This window comes from Macaca fascicularis, chromosome X (genome assembly GCF_037993035.2).
Source record: "Macaca fascicularis isolate 582-1 chromosome X, T2T-MFA8v1.1".
Lineage (NCBI taxonomy): Eukaryota > Metazoa > Chordata > Mammalia > Primates > Cercopithecidae > Macaca > Macaca fascicularis.
Window position 1 is genome coordinate 29,856,862 of NC_088395.1, and position 20,211 is coordinate 29,877,072.

The 20,211-nt window shown below is 36.6% G+C and overlaps 1 protein-coding gene and 1 long non-coding RNA gene across 2 annotated transcripts in view; one reads left to right on the forward strand and one right to left on the reverse strand.

Annotated features, from left to right (window-relative positions):
• Positions 1-20,211, forward strand: part of IL1RAPL1 (interleukin 1 receptor accessory protein like 1) — a 1,418,294-nt gene that overhangs the window by 1,276,240 nt on the left and 121,843 nt on the right. The window lies entirely within an intron of this gene.
• LOC135969197 (uncharacterized) overlaps positions 8,801-20,211 on the reverse strand; it is a 65,854-nt gene continuing 54,443 nt past the window's right edge. The window contains exon 3 of the long non-coding RNA XR_010584317.1: positions 8,801-9,153. This is a non-coding gene — a long non-coding RNA (uncharacterized lncRNA). The remainder of the gene's footprint in view (positions 9,154-20,211) is intronic.

Genomic DNA, 20,211 nt, shown 5'->3' on the forward strand with positions numbered 1-20,211 from the left:
CTGACATTTGATTCTGAATTTGACATTTCAATTCTATTATTCTGAAATAAAGGTTTCTTAAAGCAATGAATACATTTTGGGAATAATATGTCCCTGTACCTTTGCATATTTTTCATAACCTCTTATACATTAGCCAAAATTAGAAAAAGAAATAATCCTCTTCCCTGCCTAAAGCTAAAGTAGAATAGTTGGCACATTTAAACAACAAATGATGAGAAAAAAATGACATTGATAAAAGTTTCACTGAGTCATCATGAATCGCATTGGATGAGCAATTCTATTGGGGGAGCGTGTATAAATTTTCATGTACTTTAACACTTTATTCTAATGGTGCTAATATTTTAAGTAGTATTTGTTCTTTAAATATATTTTCTTATTTTTCTGTCATTTACCAAGTATAGATTCATCATTTACCAATTCTCAGACTCTTTTTTTTTTTTTTTTTTTTGAGACAGAGTTTCATTCTTGTTGCCCAGGCTGGAGTGCAATGGTGCGGTCTCAGCTCAGTGCAACCTCCACCTCCTGGATTCAAGCGATTCTCCTGCCTCAGCCTCCCAAGTAGCTGGGATTACAGGCACCCGCCACCATGCCTGGCTGATTTTTTTGTATTTTTTAGTAGAGACAGGGTTTCACCATGTTGGCCAGGCTGGTCTCGAACTCCTGGCCTCAAGTGATCCACCCATCTCGGCCTCCCAAAGTGCTGGGATTATAGGTGTGAGCAACTGTGCCCAGCCTCTCAGACTCTTTAAAAAGATAACTGAATGGGACTGAACCAACCAGTGCAGATCCCCAAGGGCAAAATTTGGGAGTACCTTGTGTCCATGTCTCTAGTTATGTGGGGATAGAGAGACAAAATTGTGTTTAAAGGAGTTTCAGGCCTCAAGACTAGAAAAATTGGCTTATCCAAATGGGTTCTCAAAGCAACATGAAATGAGATTTAGGAGATGCGTTTTGGAAATGGCCCTGAGAGCTAGGAAAGAATGGAGTAAAGTAGAGTGGTTCCAAATTTGAATCTAAAGGGAAAATTAGAGACAATGTCTCTAGAGACCAGGGACTCTGGTTTGTTCATGGCTGTAGTCTCTGTGAATAGTGCTTAGAACATAAATATTTCTTGGCTGGCAAAACACCGTTTACCAATTGTGTTTGTTACGTGCTTCTGCTAAGGTATTGTGTGAGCAAACCAGACACAATGAAAGGGCTCAGGAAAGAAAGAACAAGATTCTGGTGTCAAAAGCAGGTATATAAAGTGTAGTTCTTACCCTCCAATACTAGGCAATTAACTCCCCCCATGGAACTCAGTTTAAACAAATCACTACTCATATTGTCTAGGAGAGAAGGATCTCAGAGAATGCTTACAAAGTGACCTGAAGATGAGACAGAAATGGAATCCCAGGCAGAAGCAAAGCAAAAGTATGTGCAGAGTCTTTGAGCTGTACAAAAGGATGGTTTGTTTGGAAAATGTCTCACAGTTTAATATGAGTATCATGAGAAATGACACTAGGGAAATAGACAGGAATCAGACTATAAGGGTTTTTGTTGCTGTGCTAAGAAATTTGGGCTTGGTTAAGATTAAGCTTCAAATAGTTAATTCTAGCATGTTGACATAAAACTATAGCCCAAATATGTTAACCATGTTACAGGAAAGTTTAGCTTGTTAGTAAAAGTATAATACTGACCTAAAAGAGCATACTTAAGTCGTGAAAGTGGAGAGCCTTGTCTAAGGAGGAGAGAAACAAATATATATAGTCAGAAGCAGTGATAAAACAGAAACTTTTTCCCTACCACCCCAACAGTATTTAGTTAAAATATCTTTTATATAAGTCTCTAGGGCCATTATGTCCCAATATGCATCCCCTCTAGTTTTATTATATAAGGTTATTAATAGCCTCTTATGTATTTATGGTTGTAGTTAATATACAAAGATAATCAAATTTGTGGTAGTTAACAGTTTTAGGTATTGCTTATATGATTTTTGCATAATGCTGTCAACCTATGGGACACCTGATGACATTCTTTTTCAGGAACCAACATCACAACTAAGTTTGTATGTGACCTTAAGGTAGCAGAAGGAGCTGGTCATGAGATGAAAATAAATGCTATTCTACTTCTATTAGATTATTTCCAAGGCCTGATAAATACTTTGGATTCTAGGTATCCTTGGTGCAAATGATTTCATGAACATGTGCCATTAAGAAAAATAAGATTATAGAGAATGAAATTAAATCCGTGCTCTACCTGCCTTAAAAACATATTTTTATGCATATTATTTCTCTCTTCCAAAATATCTAGCATCCTTATATAAAGAAAGAAGTCCCTACATAATCATTCCTTTCCCAACCATCACATTCAAATTATCAAATATAAACTCTGTTTTCAGTTTGGAGAAAGACGATATAGTTGCTGGCAAAATTTGGGGGTGTGAGTTAGGGAATTAGAGGCAGAAAAGGCAAGGGATGGAACAGAAAAGCGTTATGAATATATCTTTCTGTGCCAAAGGAAATGGAACACATCTTGCACGAAACAAAATGTGACTTGTTAGGCAGCCTAAGATCTTATCAAAGGAATGGAAAATATCACCCACTGCTGACTGGCTAGTAAAAGGGAACTGTGCTCAAATGGGTCAAGACTCACTTCTCAATGTCCGCAAGCTTTTTTTTTTCTCTTTATTTCCTCAGTAAATGCTGTCTTTTTTTTTTTTTTTTTTTTTTTTTTTTTTTTTGTCATGCAAGGGAACACACACACTGAACATACTGACACACACAATGTTATGCAGAGAGTTTCCTCCCAGATCTATTCATGGTTTAAAGCCCCCCATCTCCCTTTACCTGTAATAAATATCTGTTGGCTTTCATGTTCACTGTCAGGGATAAAATAAATTCACAAATATTTGGTACATGCTGCTCAAGTATGTGACATTGAACAAGATGTTAATCATTAATAGATGGTAGGAGAAAAACTCAAAGATTAATAAATGTCATTTTTGCTGATGAAGTAGAACACAAGAAGGTAAATACCCACAAGTCCCCCCCTGCTAAGGTACAAATATCATTTAAAAATGTGTATATTTGAAGTATTTGATCTATTACAATTCTTCAGACATAAGACAAGCACTATAAGCATTACGGTGGTGTTAATTTTAAAATTCCAACTTCACAAAATCTTCAAGAAGTACCTTATGAATAAAATAAAAATGTAATATTCAGATGATACATATACACACATATGCACACATGCACACGCATATATGTAGTAGGTATCAGTAGATGATAGATAGATGTGTAGATAGATATTCTTCTCTCTACTTTGCTGCATTCAACTGGCTGTCATATAATATAAATCGTATTTAGTGTGTATTTTTTTAAAAATTTGGGGGTTCTGGGTATTTTGACCCACATTCATATTTTTAACCATGGCGTTGAAAATTCTCTAAGTGATCTTACTGTTCCACACCTTATTACATGAATCCCCTGTTAGGCACTTTCCCAAGGAGTCCCTGGATGCTTCTGGGAGGATTATAGGCAGCCCATGCTACTCTGAGCACATTTAAAACATAGAAACTTATTTACATCGGCCTAAATCTACCTCTAGAACACCTGGGTTTATTCTACCTAGGACTCACTTCAGAAATTGTATATTTTTCAAAAATGACAAATCATGAAGTCTCCAGCATGATTTATATTTCAAATCCATCTCTTGAGAAAATTCTGGTTAATAGTGACTGAGTAGACTGTTAGGAACAATTCCAAGGTGTTTTCAATCTCATCAGGAAAAAGAGCTGCTGTGATCCATTAGTGATGCCTGCTATGGGCAGGGTGTAGGACTAACCAAGTTTTGAGTCTATTTCTTCTTTCCCATAAAACCCCCTTAAACATGTGTAAACAGGGTCCATGTTTCATCTAAGGAATGTATTCTACCCAAATCTGAACTCTTTTCAGCCACCTCACAACACATGGGCTGGCATTCTCTCTATCTAGCCTTTGGCATGATGTAGCTTCTTCTGTGAATATCCTTGTAGCCATCACCTCCACCATAAAGCACAGAGCTAATCTCTGTTTGCAATAATTCCATAGAAAAATCTTTATTTCAGGGTCACAAGTGAAGCTTGAATACTTCTTAAAAGTTCCTCTGAGTTCATATGTATGTGTAATTAAGTGTGCTTAATTGTTATTTGACTACTAAGATAGCTTTCCATAAACATCAAAAATAGCTTAACAATGCATTATTGTCTTTTGTTCTGCTTTTAAAGGGCATTGCTAAAAGTCAACTCCATGGTCTGGTTCTACCTTGAAGATTTTGTATCTTTTTATGTCTCTATGGACATAGTTAAGGATATACTGATGACTCTAGTAGTGAGTGCGACAGCACAGTTGACACACACACAAAAACTGCTTACATTTTTAAAATGGAAATCCAGTCATAGAAATATCACAGCACAACCTCTCAACGCTACCCCTTGCCAAGAGGCTGTGAAAGAAAAAGGATTTTTTTTTTTTTTTTTTTTTTTTTGGAATTTTGGGTGATGCTCTTTTAAGAGCTAGTGGGTCAAAGTGGAATATGTTATCACTTTTAGTTGTACTTGAGACCAAATTCCATGTGCCCTCATATAATGTACTTCCAGAATAGCCCTGCCTCAATACATAGAACATCAAATATTATACTTTGAATTACAAATATATCAATGTAAAATGATTTCAATTTTGAATATCCTCCATTCATGCTACATGACTGGTTAAGCAAAATTGTGCTGACGTCATGACAGACAATTCCACTCACATTTTATTTTTGAATTTCTGGTATATTTATGATTCTAGCTTTTCATTTTATATGCTTGGTTATCGTGTATCAACAATGTGTATGAAACTGTTCACATTTCCTATTATGACAGCTGCACCAAGTCCATGTCTCAGAGCTGTATATCAAAGTGGCAAACATAATAACACAACACAGATCTGTTTTGACACTAATATGGATTTCATGCTTATTTCACATCCCCTTGGCCAAACATTCAAAAACATTGTAGTTCCCAGTAAATAACAGTCCAGAAACAAAATCCAGATGCTATATCTATTATTTCAAGCACAAATTATCAGATACAAGAATGCACAATGCTTTTCTACAATTTACATTTCATTTTGTATCCCGTTTTTAGTGCTAAAGCACTTTGTTCCCCAAATTCAAAATATTACTGAAGGTGAAATAAGAGCCTTTTTTAGAGGGTTCTTTTATTTTTAAAAAAAAAACTGACATAGAAAATTATATGTATTTATCATGTACAACATGATGTTTTGAAGTATATATACAGTGTAGCATAGTTAAATCTTGTTAAACCATTCTCACATCCCTGGAATGAATCCCACTTGATCATGGTGAGTGATCTTTTAATTGTGCTGTTGAATTTGGTTTGCTACTATTTTGTTGATGATTTTTGCACCTGTGTTTATTGAAGATATTTGCCTGTAGTTTTCTTTTAATGTGTGTTTTGTCTGGCTTTGATACCAGAGTAATGGTAGCATCATAGAATGAATTTAGAAGTGTTCCATCCTCTTAAATTTTTTGGTATAGCTTGAGACAAATTAGTATTAATTATTCTCTAAATGCTTGGTAGAATTCAGCAGTGAACCCATCAAGTCCTGGGCTTTTCTCTGATGGGAAACATTTTACTACTGATTCAATTTCCTGACTTATTATTGGTCAGTTTAGGTTTTCTCTTTCTTCATAATTCACTCTTAGTTATCTGGGAATTTATCCAGTTCTTCTAGGCTATCCAACGCTTTAGTGTATAATTGTTTATAATAGTCTTTTATAATATGTTGTATTTCTGTGTTATCAGTTGTAATGTCTCCTTTATTTATTTGAGTCTTCTCTCTCTCTCTTTTTTTGTTTTTTTTTTTTAGTTAGTCTAGGTAAAGAGTTGTTGATTTTGCTTGTCTTATCCAAATAGCCAGTCTTCATTTCATGGATCTTTTGTATTGTATTCTAGTCTTTATTTCTGTTCTGATCTTTATCATTCCCTGCCTTCTCTTAATTTTGGGTTGAGTTTGTTCTTTTTTTCTGGTTCCTTGAGGTCTAATGTTAGGTTGTTGTTATTTTTCAGTGTCAGCATTTATTGCTAAAAACTTTTATCTTATAACTGCTTTTGCTGAAGCCCATAGATTTTGGTATGTTGTGTTTTCTTTTTTTGTTTTCTTTTTTCGTTTTTTTTTTTTTTTTTTTTCTGAGACAGAGTCTCACTTTGTCCCCAGGCTGGAGTGCGGTCGCACGATCTCGGCTCACCACAACCTCCACCTCCCAGGTTCAAGCCATTCTCCTGCCTCAGCCTCCCTAGTAGCTGGGATTACAGGTGTGCACCACCACACCCAGCTAATTTTTTTATTTTTAGTAGAGACTGGGTTTCACCATGTTGGCCAGTATGGTCTCGATCTCCTAACCTTGTGATCTGCCCGCCTCGGCCTCCCAAAGTGCTGGGATTACAGGCATGAGCCACTGTGCCCAGCCTTTGTTTCCATTTTACTTTGTCTCAAGACATTTTTAAATTTTTCTTTTAATGTCTTCATTGATCCATTTGTTATTCAGGAGCATATGGTTTGATTTCCATGTATTTTTCAGGTTTCCAAAGTTCCTCCTGTTATTGATTTCTAGGTTTCCACTATTGTGGTCCTAAAAGATACTTCATTCTAATACTTTCAAAGCAAAAATATAATCATTTTGCCAGCACATTGATAGATTTTTTTTCTAGCTTTCTATGTGCCGGGCACCTATTTCTGCCCTATTGTTTAAGTTTTGCAATGATCCTATTAGGTAGATTATATTATTACTCCCTGTCACCGGTGAGAAAAATTGAAGCTTATAGAGGTTAAATGATGTGGCCAAGATTCAAAATTTGTAAGAGTATCGTCAGAATTTGAACCCAGGAAGTCAGGCTTTAGTGCCTATAGTTATCAACATATCATGCTGCCCTCTACATAAAAATTATAATGAAGGTGGGCCGGGCACAGTGGCTCATGCCTGTAATCCCAGCACTTTGGGAGGCCCAGGCAGGCAGATCACGAGGTCAGGAGATCAAGACCATCCTGGCTAACATGGTGAAACCCCATTTCTACTAAAAATACAAAAACAAAATTAGCCGGGCATCATAATGGCAGGTGCCTGTAGTCCCAGCTACTCGGGAGGCTGAGGCGGGAGAATGGAGTGAACCCAGGAAGGGGAGCTCGCATTGAGCCGAGATCGCACCACTGCACTCCAGCCTTGGCGATAGAGCGAAACTCCATCAAAAAAATAAAATGTATATATATACAAGGTGAAGAGTTGAGTAAATTACTAAAGTTTGTCGAGCCCCTAGTATGTATCAGGAATTATGACAGGCAATTAACATCAATAATCTTACATAATCTTCACAACAGCTTTATTTGTTAGAAACCAACATTACCCTATTTTGTAAATACAACTCAAAAAGTTAAGCAAATAAGCAATAAAATTAGAAAAGTAAGAAGACATTAGTTACACCCCTGGTAAGGGGAAAAGCTGGATGTAAACTCCCATCTGCTTGTATATGAACTAGACTAGACTTTCTATATTTATTTCATCTCTATTCTAAAACAGAACCTGACCTTAATAAAGTGGTTGACTAAATTGACTTACCTATTTTCTCACTTCCATTATATTTATGTATTGAAAGTACAAGAAGCTAAAGGTCTTTGGATGAAACAGAACATAGCACTGTGTTCACAACAGGTTTAAGCCACATTCAAAACACTTTAGAGTCATGTTGTGTTATTTATTTATTTATTTTTTGAAAATTGAGTGGCATTGTTAGCACTTTGAAAGGCAGCAAATATAGCTGCATATTATATCATAAGAATAGACAATTATAAAAAGAGTATAAGATTAAGTACCTTTACACGAGCTATAATTGCAGCTGGTAATTAAACTGAAGTGTTTCATTTTCTCAGTCAGCTCATCAGTGACACCAGAACATAAACAATTTGAAAGTGAAATCCTTAGGGGCAAACAATAGTAATTAATTGCATTTTCCAAGGGAAGAAGCATTCCTATAGTCTGTTTGGGGTGACCTCTTGAGTAATATACACAGTGATTTACACTGTGAGCAGAAGTGTGGAGTTCAGAACCAAATCTGATTTAACTTGAATATTCATAAAGTCTCCAGTATGATTCATACTTCCATTTCCATTGTCAAGTTTATTGTCTCCTAGGTTAACAATGAAAGCAAATTTATATTCTGAATTATTCACATAACACAATGAGATGATCAGCATGGAAAAACTTTACCAGGGCAGTAACACATAAAGTGAGGCTGCTATTAATCCCTTCCAACTTGGAGTCTCCTCTCCTCAAGTATCAATGGCATTGTTTTAGAGATACTTGGGAGCTGAAATGAAAATATTTATGTGCATAAATTTGGATCCATATCTCATAAGCCTATTGGATTAAAATCATAACATTCAGGCAGTCTAGTTTGCCACCATTCATTTTCACAGAGAAGAGCTTTGTTTGAGATTTGTGCACATCTTTTTAGCTATTCCAATCACAGGGAACAGATTGCCGTGACTTACACTCTAATTTGTGTGGCTTGCTCTGAGACCTAGCCTAAAATGGGCTTCATTCTGTATCATTTTCATTGATTTAATCAAGAGCTCTATTACCAATTTATCTTCTTGTTTTTACTTACGATATGAACATGGCCCTTGGACTCCGATAGGCATAGGTACAAAATCCAGCCGCACTTCTTACTAACACCTTGTATTAGTTAGTTCATATACTATATAACAAAGAACCTTAAAACTTGCTTTAAAACAGTAACCCTTTATTTAGCTTATTATTCTACAGCAAGGCAATTTGGGGTGGGCTCAGCCAGGTCATTCTTCTGGTTTAGGCCGGGCTCATTTGGTCTCAGCTGGGGCTCAATTATACACCTGCAGATAACTGCCAGATTGGGTAGGCAGGTTGATCTATGGAGGCTTCCACTGGCATGGCTTGCCTCTGCTTCATGTGTCTTCCATTTTCCAGCATTGCAGCCTGAGCTTTTCCAAATGATGGTGTGGCAGTGATCAGCAAGAGAAGGTAAATCCAAATATGCAAGTCTCTGCTATTGTTCCATTGGCAAAATGGCGAAGCGCAGAGACAGAGTGAAGGGTACTGTCAAAAAATAATGATACCGACAACCATGAAAACATTGGGGGCCATTACTACAACAATCAACCACATATACGTCTAAGAAACTATAAGCCAGTTTCTTAATCCCTCAGGCCCAGTTACAGCTCATATCATAGAGTTGTTGTGGGGATTAAAATTAACTCATATATGTAAACCAATGGGTAAATCACCTGGCACATTGGAGACACATAATAAATGTTGCCCCCGTTTTCTCTTATAGATATTTATGCACTCCCATTTATTGGTAATACAAAGCAAGTATTCTAATATGAGTACAACCTGTTAATGATATGTCATCCCACTGACCTCTATAGTTATTCAGTTATCTGGCTAGTGAAGTTAGTGTCTCCTTTTTCCTTACCAATTTCATGTTCATCTGCTGAAGCTATGCATTAAGTTGGAGGGTCAACTTCTGCATGGAAGTATATTCCTAAAATTATGTATTATGCATGTATGGTTGCATAATATACTTCCACAAAAGCTGAAACTTGGCTGGGCACAGTGGCTCACAACTATAATTCTAGCACTTTGGGAGGCTCACACCTGTAATTCCAGCACTTTGGGAGAGGATCACTTGAGGCCAGGGGTTCAAGACCAACCTGGCCAACACAGGGAGACTTTGTCTCTACAAAAATATTTTTTTAAAAAATTAGCCAAACATGGCAGTGCTACCTGTAGTTCCAGCTACTCAGGGTGCTGAGGCAGGAGGATCACTCGAGCCCAAAAGTTCAAGGTTGCAGTGAATTGTGATCACACCGCACCACTGTGCTCTAACCTGGGTGGCAGAGTGAGGGTCTGTCTCAGAAACAAAACAAACAAATGAAAACAGAACAAAAACTGAACTTTCATTGAACCATTTATGTAGCTATTTTTAAAACTTCCTTACAATGTACAATCAGAGGCAAATCTGTGTTAATAAAGCCTATATGTTGCATTGGGGGGTCTCAGGCTAGAAGAGGTCATAAAGGTTTAAAATTTCCAAAGTGTCGATTATGACCATTGAAGAGGCTGAGTCATCTTAAAGTCAGCTTGACATTATAATCAAATAATCAAAAAAGCCCTCAAATTGAATTCTGCTTTGGCCTGATTGTCTTAAAAGCTGCCTCTGATATTAATGGACGGATGTTCACATCTTTAATTTGGATCAGGGCCACTGACACAATAGAGTAGATGAGCCTCCATAATTTTCAAGTGCACACATGCTTTTCCCCATTGATCTGTGGATAATAGATCATTCTATTGGCTCCCCTGCAGCATTTAAATACAGTCTGCTTAATTCAAAATTGGTCAGTAAATGTAACACTAAAGTGCCTTGACCTGAAGACGATAGAAATGAAAACCCATTTTTTAAAAAATCCCAGGAAATCACTGTACTTGTCATATCTACTGCATGAAATACAAAATATATTTCCCCAAAATATACTTCTACCTCTATTATTTTATAGATTATTAAAATAGTGCAGAACATACAAGGATTATTATAATGTGCAAAGAGATCTTACATGTATGACCAGGGTCTTTCATGACTGATAGAACCTCTCTGATTTTTGCCGACTTTTTAGCCAAAAAGAAAGAGAACATTTGGTTAACATGGGCTCAGAGAAAGAATGATAATAATACCTGACAGCCCTTTGATATTTGGTAGTTTTAAGGTGCAGGGAAGGGAAAGATTTTGAAGACTTCATTGGGATCAAATGTTCATAAGGAACAAGGTGAAACATGCCTGTAAAAATAATATTGATTATATCACAATATTCTCTTTTCTATCATTCCAATGAATAATCCAATAAGGAATGAATTCCTAATAGAAACATTAATAGGGTAATTACCGCTTTGTGAACATTTATTAAAGAAGAAGAATTTTAAAATAAAGCTATCCATGAATTCGCTCTTATGTCTTAAAATACTACATAAACACCACAAGGTTTCTGAGGTGTGCCCTATATTAATTTTATGTTTGGTAACTCCAGTCATGGTCTCTATAGCAAAAGTCGTTCTTCAAATATACAGATATTTTGAACTACTCAATTTAAGGGAAAATCTGGGGTGACAGATAACAGTGCTTTACAAAGTACATGTACATTTAATCATAGAAGCTCAAGTATATAGGAAAATAAAATGTTAGTTACAAAATGTGTATTTGATAATTACACATCATGACAAAGAACTTTACAGGAAGTGAATTCAAAATTTAAATATATTCATACAGCCAAAATTTGGTCTTTATTTCTTATGTCATCATGTTTTGCTTTATAATCTGTAGCCTGTTTATGTGCTAGTTTGTTTAAGTAAAAACATTATCTTCAGTTTAAAAAAGCTGAGCATGTAAAAAGGCCAAAATTCTGGGGTTTGGCTGTATTTGAATAGACTGCATTTGATTTTCTTTTTGCAAGCTATACCCTTGATGACAATTAAACAGAATTAGCGTTCATTGAGCAACTATTTAGTTTATAGTCACTATACTAGAATATAGTGATACAAAGATGATAAACCATGATCCCTGTCCTCAGAAAAGATGGACATATACATAGCAACTATAATACAGTATGTAAGAACTATACAAGTGGTATGAATTGGCTTACTCAGAACAATAGAGTGAGCGATTCTTCTGGCATAGGAGGAATGGAAGAGGCTTCACATAGAAGGAGCTGAGAATGCAGAATGATGTATCAGGGTTTTCCAAGGTTACCCCCAGGTTCAGTAATTCACTAAAGGGACTAAGAGGACTCAGCAGATAGTAGTACTATGGCCGTAATTTATTACAGCAAAAGGATAGGAACAAGATCAACAAAGAGAAAAGGTGTATGAGATGACTACCAGAGGAAACCAGGCCCACGCTTTTAAGCGTCCTTTCCCAGGGGAGTCACACAGAATGCACTTAATGCCTTCAGCAGGAAGTTGTGACAACATGTGTGCAATGTTTTCTGGTAAGGAAATTCATTACAGACTCAGTGCCCAGATATTTTACTGGGGGCTGTTCATGTAAATACCCTAAACCATACTGTTTGCACAAACAGTTTAGGCATAGTGAACTCATTTGTTATCAGAAAATGCTGGGAACCTTCCAGCTGAATGCTAACCTTGCAAGCAGTCCTTTCTAAGGACAGCAGTCTCAGGCCTGTTAGGTCAACTCTTTACTGCACAGGTGAATAGATCTGTCCAGATATAGTTGGTGGAGAAATGAATTCAGGCTATGGAAATTTCAAGAAAGGGCTCAGATGTGTGGAAAACAGTTCATAACATTTCATTCAGTGAGATGTTCAATCTCAAATGTTTCTGGGACTATTTGGAATGTCAAGTTCTCCCTCCTGAGGCCTGAAATGATTTCAGGTTCCCTGAACAGGCCTCCTCTTGTAAAGAGGATTAAAATGGCAATTGTGTTAATTCAAAACATTTGGCCTCTATTATCTACTTCATTCATGTGAAGATGTGATTCTGATTTAGAATATCTAGATACTTGTTTTAGTTCAGTGTTCCGTTGTCACAGTATATACATTTTCTGACCATAACACCTTTGAAATTGTATAGTTCAAAGGTCTCTGTTACAGTGCAATGGAGACTTCAGTTTCCTGGAGGAGAGTATGTACTTTCAGAGACGACATTTCCAAACATAGTACATTCATACAAGTGATCAACACAAAACGTCATTTTTGTCACTAGTACTTGTGGCATTAACTATAAGCCGTGGAATCGTGCTTTTTTTTCCCCCAGCCAGATTGACATGCTTCAGTGCCTTTCAGATCCTACACTTGTACAACCCAAAACAGAACTATCCCTGTTTTTCACTAGGACAAAAATGAAAACTGTTAAGCTTATAAATCTTTCACTACAGATTGCTGTGTATTAGTTGCTGACTGTTGAATTCAGCTGCTATGAAATGCTAATAATTCTCTACTGGGGGCTTGAGAACAATCTCTATTTCAATAAATACTATGGCTTGTACTGAATTATGAGTTCCGTACATTCACTGATAGACAAGATGGAATGTTAGCCTTATTAATGCAACTGGTGCAATGTACTCAAAAGAACTTGGCCTCCATTTTAGAGATTTAGCCGGTGAGGTACATGACCACTGTAACATGCATGGGCCTTAGTAGTATAAAATAGATACCTTATAAAATATTATACAAATAATATCTCTACTCTGGTTTGGAAGTCTATTGGAAAATATATACATTTATCTTACCTTCTTATTTGTTAATTACTCTTAGGATATTGTGAGTGAATTTTAGAACTAAAAAGTCAGTATAAAAACAGATGATTATATTTTCTGATTCTCTATTTTATTGAAGATAAATTGGGACTGAAAACAATGGTAAGCTGTATTAGCTTCCTGTGACTGCTATAACAAATTGCCACAAACTTAGTGGCTTAAAACAACATCAATTTGTTATCTTATAGTTGTGGAAGTCAGTCCAAAATCAGTTTTACAGGGCTAAAATTAAGGCGTAGGCAGGGCTTGGTCTTTTCTGGGGCCTCTAGGAGATAATGTGTTTCCTTGTCTTTTTCAGCATCTAGAGGCTGCCTGTATTCCTTGACATGTGACTGTTTACTCCATCTTCACAGCCAGCAGCATAGCAGTTCAGTTCTCTCTCTTTCTCACTTCTTTCTCTCTCTGTCCCTTCAATTCTCTCTCTCTCTCTCTCTCTCTCTCTGCGTATCTCTCTCTCATCTCTACTTCCATCATCACATCTCCTTCCCTGACTCTGACCATTCTGCCTGCCTCCATCTTATAAAGATCCTTATGATTGGACCCACCCAGATATTCCAGGCTTGTCTCTCCATTTCAAGATCCTTAATCACATCTGCAAAGTCTCTTTTGTTTGGTAAGGTAACAGAGTCACAGGTTCCAGAGATTGAGATTAGGAGGTGGACATCTTTTGGGGGTCATTATTTTGGCTACTACAACCCCAATAACTCTATTTTGTGTTATAAATACTGTGAATTATTCAGCACCAATCAATGGTATTCAATCGGATTTTGACCATGTATATCTATCCATCCATTCAGTAAATATGTATCGAGAACCTAATATATGTCAGGCAATGTTCTAGATGCTGAGATGCAGCAATTAACAAAGCAGACAGAGTCTTTGTTCTCATGGTGGTTGCATTCCAGAAGGGAACACATAACAATTAATATTGGATATGTCCTGAATATTTGGTCTATGAAGAAAAATAATGCAGGATTAGATGGCACACTGTGTTAGTATATATATGATGAGGGGTGCTATTTTATCACTAAGTATGATCAATGATATCCTCTCTGAAGAAGCAACATGATACGTCGAATAGTGGCCCCCAAAATATAGGTCCAAGTCTTAACCCCTGGTACCTGTGAATGTGATCTTATATGGAAATACAGTCGACCTTCAGTATCTACAGGTTTTGAATCCACGAATTTAACCAACTGTGAATCAAAAATATTCTAAGAAAAAAACCCAATAAAACATACAAATAAAAAACAATGCAATATAACAACTATTTACATAGTATTTACATCATACTAGGTATTATGAGTAATCTAGAGATGATTTAAAGCATACAGGAGAATGTGCATAGGTTATATGCAAACTACGTAATTTTATATCAGGGACTTGAGCATTCTTGGATTTTGATATCCACAGGGAGTCCAAAACCAACCCTTCTTGGATACAAGGAACAATGGTATTGTAAGATATTTGCAGATGTAATTCAGTTAAGAATCTTGAGATGAGATTATTCTGGATTTGGGTGGAGCTAAATTGAATTATAAGTGTCTTTATAAGAGACAGAACAGGAGAAGCCACAGAGACACACAGAGAGGAAAGCCATGTGGTGCATTTACATGCCAACCAATGCCAAGGATTGTGGGCAACCACCAGAAGCTAGGAGAGAGACATGGAAAGGGTTCTTTCTCTGAGCCTCCAGAAGTAACGAATCCTACAGACACCTTGATTTCAGAGTTCTGGCCTCCAGAACTGTGACAGAATACACTTCTGTTGTTTTAAGCCACCTAGTACGTGTAATTTGTTGCAGCAGCCCAAGGATACTAATACAGGCAATGTTTGAGCAAATACGTGTTTGAAGTAAGAAAACAAGCCATACAGAGACTTAAAGGAAAAGCAGTATAGGCAGAAGACACAGTAAGTGGGAGACTTTCTGTGGTATTCAAATAACAACAATGGGAGACAGTGTGACTAGAACCCAGAAAGCCAGGGGGAATAGTGTTTGAAGATGATTTCAGAAGTATAGGGCAAACCAGGTCTGGTAGGGAGGGTTTTGTGGGCCATGGTAAGGACTTTGAATTTAATTCTGTTTATTATATATAAGCTAGAATAATTATGATATACTGAAATGTAGTGTTCTTGTGCATTACAGTTTTAACTGCCAGAAGCAAATGATCATGACACAACAGAATATTAACACAAAACATGAAGGTTGAAATCTGGTGAGCTCCATTGTGTTCCCAGTAATTTAACTATCACATTTTTAATAATGTTGGCCCTGGCCTGAATAACAAAATATATTGGTTCCTCCACCCCCAACACGCAACTACTGTATTAGGCCATTATCACTTTGCTAAAAAGAAAATACCTGAGAGTGAGTAGTGAAAAGAGGTTTAATTGGCTCACAGTTCTGCAGGCTGTATAGGAAGCATGGTGGCATCTACTCGGCTTCTGGGGAGGCCTCAGGAAATTTACAATCATGCAGAAAGGCAAAAGGTGAGCAGGCATGTCACTTGGCGGAAGCAGGAGCAAGAGAGCAAGGGGGAGGTGCCACACACTTTTAAACAATCAGATCTTGTGAGAACTCACTTGCTATCATGAGCACAGCACCAAGGGCATGGTGCTAAACCTTTCATGAGAAACCCATCCCATGAACCAATCACCTCCCACCAGTCCCCACTTCCAGCATTGGGGATTACATTTCACATGAGATTTGGGCAGGGACACGCATCCAAACTAATCAACTACTTCTTTCTTTTTGTGTCTGCATATATAACATCTGTTATGTTTGGCTTTCTGTGCAACACCGTTTCATATGTTATTATTATCGCTGTTACACTCTGTTACTCCCACAAGATAACCCTACCGATCGATGAGAATTGACGCCAATACTGCAGAATAAGAATCCTACACAAAATACAGAAGCCTTACTTGTTCACCAAAGGTGTGAACCAGTAGTCAAATGAACGGATTTGTTTCCCGTCCCCTTGCTGGTCCCTGCTAATTCTGACTCTTAAAAGCCATAACATTTTACCAAAAGAGCGCAGAAGAAATATCCTCAAAAATTGCTTATTAAAACTTGCAATACGTGTGCCAATAATTGCTAGAACTGTGTTAGAAATAAGAACATTGTAATGAGATAGGATGTCATTTTTCTAGCATGATGTCTCTATGTTAAGAGATAAAGGTCAAGTCCTAGGAAATGAAGGGCTACTTTTTAATGGCGTTGAAACCATATAATGGGTAAGATTGTCTCTAGAAAATCAGTAATGCACTGATACATAATTAACGGAAGTGTCTTAGGAGATACTTTATTTCTTTTAGCATTGGTTCCTCTCCCTAGTATGTCAAATATAAATATTTCACATTGTATAGCCATTAATCAAAGTAAAACTAACCACAGTCTATATATATATATATGTATGTATGTATTTTGTGTGCATATATACACAGTGAAGTGTAGCCTATGTCCCTATGGACAGGGAAAAGAACAAAAGATGCATATAATATTTCATCTCTGCTCATTTTCCCATGCTCCTTCGTTTTGTGTATCATCTCACATGCAAATTAAAATGTTCTAAATGACAAAAGAAAATTTCAGTTGTGGGAAATTAAGCATAAAATGTGGACTGAATGTTGATTTTGAAATCCTAAGGGTTACTTAAAATAGAACATTTCACACCCCTTTCAAGGGAGCACCTGCTAAATTCATTTGAATCAAATGTAGAAATCTCTGTAATTCGAGTAGATAAGGATAATCTAGAAATAAGACCACGAGCGGAGGAATGGTCAATGTTTTTCGTAGCCAACAGCTTTGAAATATGCTTATAGAAAACATTGCTTAAATCAGGACTATTTTAATTCAGAAGGAATCTACCCATGGCCTACTAAATTATCATCAGAGAGGTGGTCACCACACATTGGTTTAGTGACCAAGCTTGACATCAGAAGGCCTGAATTCTGCTTCTGCTTTTATTATTAGTGAGATAACTGATCTCATGCAGGTCATTTAATTTTACTGTAATTCAAGTTCTTTATATTTACACTGAGTTGTGTAAAAATTTTAAAAAACAAAATACCTCATCGTTTTAAGATGCATAAAAGGCAGAAAATGTATCATTTTAAAATATCACCAATGTTATCAAAATCATACATCCAAAAAAGGGATCTAAGTAATTTATCTATATAGATGGCATATGTAGACTACATGCACTACTTATGTTCCTCATTTTGAATGTGAACAGATTAGCCATAGCAGTAAATTCTATCGCTGAAGAAAGTTAAATACCTTTAAGAAAAATACAAGCCTGCCCTTCCAGTTATAATTTTCTTTTTCAATCTGCTTTATATTTTATTTGACATAATTAGGGTTTTTATCCTGTGCCCAGAAATACAAAAACATAAGATCTAAATATGTTTTTTTGGTTACTTCCCCACGCTTTTTCATTTTGTTTTGGTTTAATATACAAATTAAAATGTTTTAGAAAATATTGCCAAATTTGTATATTTTGAAGTTTTATTCCGGAAATATGATCCATTCTGCTCATTCTTTTAAAATACTACATATTTACATTAAAAATGATCTGATGTAATAAAAAAATTTTTACTTGAGAATTGTGTCAGTAGATACAACTCTCAAATAGAAGAATTCAACTCTATGGATGATCAGAAGTGTATTTCCTTTAAAAAAGTGAAACTTAAATATCACAAATTTTTAGATGATGACAGTCTCTTTTGTAGGAGAATGTAAACCTTTACAAGATACAAGGAGAAAGAACACTTCTTACCACAATCGTAAATGCAAATTGTGAACTCAGCCTAGGAACTTAAAAGATCTATGTAGAATAACTTTTCTCCCCTTTTGTTTATTTCCAGTTTAATTGTTTTCTGTCATAGATTTTTACTGAAACAAATATATGCTACTGATTCTTTCCTAATATTCTGTGACTAAAGCTAATCTTACTATTTGCTTAGTAGAAGAAAAGCAAACAGCACCACATATTTTTTTTCTTTTCCAAAATATAGTAAAACAAATGTATCCTATTATTTCATTCCAAAAGCAGTAGTCCTTTTCAGACTTGTGCAGAGCAGCTTATCTCACAGCGATTTCAAATACTAACTCATCAGATGCAGGTGATAAGGACTTTCTATGAAAGGCCAAAGCAACTAAATAATTATGGTTTTTGTTTGTATTTAATATTATTTTTTGTGGATACGTTAGTCATATTTTTTCAAAGGGAAGCAATAAAGTGCGATAGAAATTATGATGGAATGCAGACTGGACTACTGTCAAGAGAGCTGAGCTCTGGTCTGGACTCCACCACTGACTTATTATGTGCCTCTAGTTTCCATGTTTTTATTTTATTTTGAGACCGAGTCTCACTCTGTCACCTAGGTTGGAGTGCAGTGATGCAATCTCGGCTCACTGCAACCTCTGCCTTCTGGGTTTCAAGCAATTTTACTGCCTCAGCCCCCCGAGTAGCTGGGACTACAGGTGTGCACCACCGTACCTGGCAAATTTTTGTATTTTTAGTAGAGATGGGGTTTCACCATGTTGAACAGGCTGGTCTCGAACTCCTGCCCTCAAGTGATCCGCCTGCCTCAGACTCCCAAAGTGCTGGGATTACAGGCATGAGCCACCACACCCTGTCTCCATGTTTTAAAAAAAGAACAGCAAAATTTGCTCTTACCAACCTCATGGGGATAACAGCAAGAAAAAAAATGAGGTAAGCGACCAAAAAATCTTTTATTTTTAAGAAGAAATGTCGTTTTCTATTTCTGCTTTAGTATCAAATTCTCCCTTATGTTCTGACTTACATTAAACCATTAAATGTAAACATGTAAATAAATATTGATAGTCTGTCTTGAAGCCTGACTCTGATACCTGAAACCTGAAATATAGTCCTAATTGTATAGACTGTATAGTCTGAAATGTATTATAAGGCATAGACTCTTTTAGGTGCTGGGATACCTGGTGACCAAAACAACCCAGTTCCCCTACAAGTTTGTATTCTATGAAATAGACAGGCCCTATACAATTCAACAAGCAAATATTTTCTCATGTATTGATTAGCGCTGTAAGGAAAAGTAAAGTCAGCTAATTGAATAGAAAGTGTCAGAGGAGGGGGGACACTTTCATGAAGATTGGTAAGAGAAGACCCGTCTGAGATGGTGACATAAGAGCTGAAACCTGAATGTTGAGAACAACTGAGCTATCCAAAGGTTTAGAGACAAACATTCCAGGCAGAGGGAACAACAGGATATAAGGCTCTTGAAGCCTGAAGAAGCGTGACAAGATGGAGGAACTTGAGGCTTACTGGGCTGGACAGAAATGAAGGGAGACGAGAGCTTTGGATCAGGTTGAAGAGGCTGCCAGGGGCTGGATCAGACAAGATCTTGCAAACCATGAAAAGGAGTTTTTATTTTATTCTCAGTAAAAAGAGAAGTCATTGGAAACATAAGCAGATTGTTAAAATGACCTCAACATGACAGAATTGGGTTGGGGAGGGTGTCCTCAGAGTATTACCCAGAAAACTTGGCCCCAAAGCTTTTACAAATTTCTCTTCCTCTCCTCAAACTTTCCCACTCTTGAGTGGCTAAAATCTTAATCTCTTTCTCTGTCCCTCTCTCAAGAGTGAACCTGATACACTGCTTTTCCTTTTAACATCTTCTTTGGCATTCAGGGGCACCTGAGTGTAGGCCCTTGGGAAAGTAGATTTTCTTCTTCAAATAAGGGTCATCATATTCTTCAAAGAAGAAAATTCTGGTGAGTAAAATTCTTCCTTTCTGCCTACCATCTACCTACTTAAACCTTAGCAGTCGTCTGTCAAGGG